The following is a 6,341-nucleotide window of genomic DNA, read 5'->3' on the forward strand; positions in this document are numbered from 1 at the left end:
AATAAACACGACGGTCTGCTAAAATTGTGGGCTTGTTGTTTATTGGCCGACATAAAAGTAAACCAACTCTATTCGTCCTACAGAACCGGGTCTTAATCAATCGAACCGATATAAATCGATTTTATGCGACGAGAACCAAACATCTTAGCCGCAGTTTTGGCTCCTCCAGGCGAAGAAGAAGACACAGTCTCTTTGATGGATTTCATCTGTTGTTTCCGACCGCATCACTCTTGTCGGGGAATTTCAGTTTCGTCTGCTTCCAGCTTAAGTAGCCTTCCCGCCGCCAATCGTTTCCTCCCGACAACGAGTGTCCGAATTAGAATTCCAACGACGCCGTTTCTTCAGTATCCGAAATTTTCAATAGAGACTCACGCAAAGAAGAAGAAAAACACTTCAAAAACGACTATCTTCGAACCTAAACCGAACAAAGAAGAAGACGAATCACTCTTTGAAGAAAACGAAGAAGAAGATGACAAGTCCTTCTCGAAGATGTTCTAGACGGTGCTTGTTAATAATAATAATAATCTAGGATTCCATTTTTATACTCTTAAAGATTCTCTTTTGGTTCTGCAGAGCTACTAACTGATGAAGAAGAAGACGACTTCTACCTCGAAGAGAAGAGGAGGAGAAGAACTCTATGTAAAGTCCCAAAGATACAAACTTTTTTTTTGTTTTGCATCTCTCAATCTTTAGATTTGATCATCTGAAAGGCTGGAGATGGAGGTGGTGGAGGAGGCATCAAGCTCGCCGGAACCACATGGGACAAAGAAGCATTGTCCTTAGCCGAGAAAGCCTGCGAGTCTTTAACGGTGAGCTAGGCATTTACGCGTTCAAGACTCTGCCAAACTCAACCATACAAGTGAGAATCGAACGGCTCAGTAACAAGTCCGGTTCTCCGACGATGGAAGACATCGAAGCGTATTCAACCACTTACAGAGCTAAACTGTCCGAAGCTGAACTCGCCAAGACCGTACCAGACAATATCTCCTTAGAGGTTTAGTTTGGTTTAGTTGTTATTTATATGAGATTTTAATGTTTTTTGGTTTAAAATATAAAATTATTTTTGATGAATTATTAAAATTAGATATACATAACAAAAATAATTTTCAATTTATACTAATATTATCTTAATTTAAAATATTTAAATTGATTTAGATCGATTTAAACTGCTTTAAATAGTTTAAACTGATTTAAGTCGTATAAATTGGATTTTTAAATTTCTTGACCGATTTTTATAGAACCATGGTTACAGCCTTTTGGTTCTTGTAACATTGTGGTTCAAAGACTCAACAAAAGCTTGAACCTTTTGTGCAATGCAACAGGTGTCATCTCCTGGTGTTGAAAGAGTAGTAAGAGTTCCTCAGGATCTTGACCGGTACAAGGACAGGTCAATGTATGTGAGGTACGTTAACGAGGAAGCTGAGAGGGACGGTGATGGTATCTTCAGGCTTGTTTCTTTTGACGTGGAAGCCAAAAGCTGCGTTTGGGGGGTTGCTGATATTAGAGTGAACCGTGAGAAGGCAGGCAAAGGGGACCTTTGAGCAAGAAGCAAGGAGAATGGCGTCTTGAAACTTCTTTTGAGTCACTACGTTTAGTTCGTTTGCATTCTGAATGTTGAAACACATAACATTATTTTTATTGAATGAAAACTATTACAAAACGATATGGTAATAGATTTAGAGACACTTTTAAAAAAAACAAAAGCAAGAAGAGATGATAGTCTACTAAACACACACAAAGTAGACATTTATTGGTAGTTAAGCACCCATGGTGATGATGCAACGGATGCTCTCTCCTTTCAACATGTAATCAAAGGCCTTGTTGATCTCAGAGAATGGGACTGTTGAGTGATGAACTTCTCAAGCTCCAGCTCTTTGTTCATGTACTTCTCGACGACCCCGGGAATGTCGGTTTTGGGTTTGTAGTTGCCAAAGAAAGTACCCTTGAGTGTCCTCTCGTTCAGCAGGTTCATCGGATGGGTCTTGAAGGCGTCGTCTTTGCTCGGCACACCAACCAGCACCGCAACACCCCAACCCTGAAAACAAAACATCGCATTGTCATAAAGGTTCAGACACAAGTTATGAATGGGTTTGGTCTGAAATACAGAAAGCATATTTATTATTTATTACATCGTGAACACATTCAAATGCTTGAATCATGGCTTGGACGCTTCCAGTGCACTCCACACTCCTGTCCACACCACCGTCTGTCATCTCAGCGATGACTTGCTGAACCGGTTGTCATGTTCTCTAGGGTTCACAAACTCAGTCACACCAAACTTCTTAGCTGCAAATAAAACACAACAAAATGTTATGTAACAAAACGTTATGCAACAAAACACAATAAGACTTTTTAACTAACCTTCCTCGAATCTCTTGGGGTTAAGATCAACACACCAATGATCTACCAGCACCAGCCATCCTAGCACCTCCGCAGCGGCTAAACAACAGCACCGAGCCCGAAACCGCAACGCTCTGACCTTTCTTCGGTTTCGCCACGTTCAAAGTAGCTCCCATCCCGGTGGACAAACCGCAGCTGACGATGCAGACTTTGTCGAGAGGAGCTTCGGGGTTGATCTTGGCGACCTGACCGGAGTGAACCACGGTGTACTCGCTGAACGTGGAGGTTCCTAGGAAATGGTGTATCGGTTTGCCGTTGATGGAGAATCTCGACTCGCCGTCGTGTATCATCCCTCCTCTCTCGGTGTTGATCCTGAGAAGGTCGCACATGTTTGACTCCTCCGAGTGGCAGTGACGGCAGTCTCCGCATTCTCCGGTGAAGATGGGGAGAACGTGGTCTCCTGGTTGAAGATCACTCACTCCTTCTCCAACACTCTCCACAACGCTACACAACAAGATTAAAAAAAAAACTCAATCTCTAAACCCTAAAAACAGATCAGTACCAAAGTCACAACTATTGTGAGAACTTTTTTTTTTGTTCTGAATTTATTTAACATTAAGAAAAAAAACAGACCAAACTGAAACTAGTTGAGAGATTCTTTTGATTACCCTCCAGCTTCATGTCCGAAGATACGAGGAAACAAAGGCGTTTGTCCCTTAGCTTCCCAGAAGTAAACATCGGTGTGACAGAGGGAAGTGAAGAGAATCTTGATACGGACTTCGTGTTTCTGCGGTGGAGCAACCTCTACTTCCTCCATCACCAGTGGCTTTCCAGCTTCCCATGCCACAGCAGCTACAGCCACCAACCATTGAAACGACATCGTTATAACACATAAGAAACACTTAATTATGATCAGAACCGTCTTATTATAAAAAAAAAAAGATAAGGATGTAAATGATGAAACCTTTGCATCGAATGACTTGTCCGGTCGTAGACATGATAAACAGTGATGAACTTATAGATCTTTCTTTGGTTTTTGTTTGTGTTTGATTGTGTGAGAGAAGAGAAAAAGCTGAGAATGTGTACTTATAGTGAAGAGGAGGTACCATTACCATTGAATAGTTTTGGGTTTCGCCTTTACTAGGGGCGTTTTTGTTTTTTTGCCTTTGGTTTTGACTAATAAGTTCTTCCACTTGGCGTTTACGGCATTCGTCCACGTGGCATTTGTTTCTTTATTAATTACAAATTTAGCAATAAATTAAAGATAAAGATTCTGTTAACTCCTCTGTAAAGCAGTGGTTTTTTTCTAAAACCAGCAAGTCGATTTAGTCGACGACACCCATCGAAATGCTTTAATATTATTCTTGGCCACCAAGATGCAATTGTTTATAAAAATTATTTGGTAATTAATGGTGCCGATCATTTGGCTCTTAATTACATTCTTGGCCGTTACTCTCAAGTATGTATCAAGTCAACAACGATAAGATTTGAGATTTGAGATTTGAGAGTCAGTTTGATATTGGTCTCTGTGACAAGAATTCATGATGATTCATAGACGAATCATGCTTTCACTATACATCATTAAATCATTCATCTATCACATAAATCAAACGTGGAAATAATATTCACGATTAGTTCCTAACCTAAACCAAACGTGGAAATAATATTCACAATTAAAAATGATTGAAATATGTATAATTAATAATTGTATCAACTATTTTTGTATAAATATATATAAATAATAAAAACATAAATGCATTTTAATTATTTTATTATGAGTAAATTAAAGATGTCAAATTGACAAACATTTTATTATTTTTATCACTTGATCAGTAGATATATATACATGTGGCATAAATGTATAAGACATATGCACAAAAAATTATCGTATAGATCAGTCAACAGTGGGTTTGAACAGACAAATTTGATACGAGATAATCTTGCTTCCTAGTATGTACTTCTTACAACATTTTTAACTTCAGGAAAAAAAAATTCTAACTTAAAAACAAATAAAAGTATATATCTCACTGAATACATATCATGATATAGCCTACATATTAGAATAGCCGAATTTAGACCTAGCCATTGTTGAAAAGTCTAGATGAGATCCATAATTATTGGTCCTTAATTCTATTAAACTCTTTTACCCTGAATAAGCTAATACTACAGACCAAAGTGTTACTTCCCCGCATTATAACACAGACACAATCTAAAGGGATCCTTATAATCACGAGACCGAGAGATGGCGAATGAAATACCTACCAAAGGGATCCTCAAGACCGAAGCTCTGAAACATGTTTGTTTTCTTTTTATAAATTTCTTTCAAGATATTTTTCATGAACCAAAATATAAAGTTTTGTCTATCTGCAATGTTTGGTTCTTCTCTGTCTTAATAAGAAAACGATTTATTTGGTTTGTGTTTGATTCTCAAAGTACATCTTGGAAACGTCAGCGTATCCAAGAGAGCATGGGCTGCTTAAGGAACTTCGTAAAGCCACAGTCCAGAAATATGGCAATTTGTAAGTCTTGATCTTAATCAAATATATAGGGGATTCTATAACCAGTTCATTAAATTAAGAAATATTCTTATTTTAGAGAAATTTTCTTGGTTAATGAAAACTCAGAAGCGAGATGGAAGTTCCGGTTGCTGAGGGCCTTCTTCTATCGATGCTTATAAAGATCGCCAAAAGAACACACTCGAGCTCGGTGTTTTCATCGGTTACTCTCTTCTCTCCACGGCACTTGCTTTGCCTTAAGATGGCCGCGTAAATATTTCTTCTTCTTGCTATAATCATATTGTTGCCTTGTTGGCATCATACGTACTTTTGCATGTGCACACTAGAACAATAAAAACCTTTATATTATTATTAATTGTTTTGAAGAAGACCTTTATTAAAGTTTTAATGAAAATACTGAATAAAATTTTAAATATTTAGGTAATTCTTCTGACAGATCAACTACACATTAGATGGAAAAAATTTGCAAAGGGTCGACAAGTAGTTTGAGATTGACTAACGTTCCTGGAGGTTGAAAAAAATATATATTTTGGATGCAGATTACTGCAATAGATATTGACAAAGAAGCCTACGAAGTGGGACTAGAGTTTATAGGCAGGTGTTGATCACAAGATCAATTTCATCCACTCCGATGGTATTAAGGCCTTAGACCAATTGGTGAAAGACGTAAGTGGAGTTGTTTCAAATTATTTAATTACTATTACTAACTAATCAAAGCTTAGATATATACTATTGTCATGATCATATTCCACATTTGAGAAAAGCAGAAAAAGGAGTTTGATTTCGCATTTGCGGATGCTGACAAGTCGAACTACGTCAACTTCCATGAGAGGCTTCTGAAATTGGTGAAGGTTGGAGGAATCATTGCGTTTGACAACACCTTGTGGTTTGGTTTCGTGGCTGAGGACGAACGGGGAGTTCCTGAGCATATGAGAGAATATAGAAAGGCTCTTATAGAGTTCAATAAGAAACTGGCTTTGGATACACGAGTTGAGGTCTCTCAGATTTCTATTGGAGATGGTTTCACGCTCTGTAGACGCCTTGTATGAAACATGTTAAAGACCAAGAGCTTGGGAGTTTGGAATAAAACTGTTAGATCCTCCTTCAATAGTTTTCTTTTGGTGTTACGAAGTTTGATTGTTGTGTTTAATAAGATGTTTTAACTTTTAAGGACTTCACTAGCGCTTGACCCCGCACGGGTGTTTATTTTAATAAAAATAAATATATATAATTTTTCTTAGCACAAAAATGTAACGGATACATAGACACACATTCATATGGATGTATATAAATTTTATGATAGAATGGGGAATTTTTAATTTTTTGTAATTCTTTGGTTGCTCATATTATGTTTGAGTACTTAACCAATAAAATAATATCTAATATAACATATTCGTCAATTAGTGATTTCTAATTTTATTTCCATTTTGACATAATTATTTATAACTTAAAGCACCAATTAGTATGTTTATGTTGTATATTAAA

The 6,341-nt window shown here is 37.3% G+C and overlaps 3 pseudogenes; 2 read left to right on the plus strand and 1 right to left on the minus strand.

Annotated features, from left to right (window-relative positions):
- The first annotated feature begins 116 nt into the window (after positions 1-116).
- LOC130505684 (uncharacterized) lies at positions 117-1,663 on the plus strand (annotated as a pseudogene).
- Positions 1,613-3,460, minus strand: LOC130505683 (alcohol dehydrogenase class-P-like; annotated as a pseudogene).
- Positions 3,461-4,582: 1,122 nt separating this feature from the next.
- LOC108827317 (putative caffeoyl-CoA O-methyltransferase At1g67980) lies at positions 4,583-5,905 on the plus strand (annotated as a pseudogene).
- Positions 5,906-6,341: the final 436 nt, after the last annotated feature.

The sequence above is a fragment of the Raphanus sativus genome, unplaced genomic scaffold, assembly GCF_000801105.2.
Source record: "Raphanus sativus cultivar WK10039 unplaced genomic scaffold, ASM80110v3 Scaffold2496, whole genome shotgun sequence".
In the NCBI taxonomy this organism is placed as follows: Eukaryota; Viridiplantae; Streptophyta; class Magnoliopsida; order Brassicales; family Brassicaceae; genus Raphanus; species Raphanus sativus.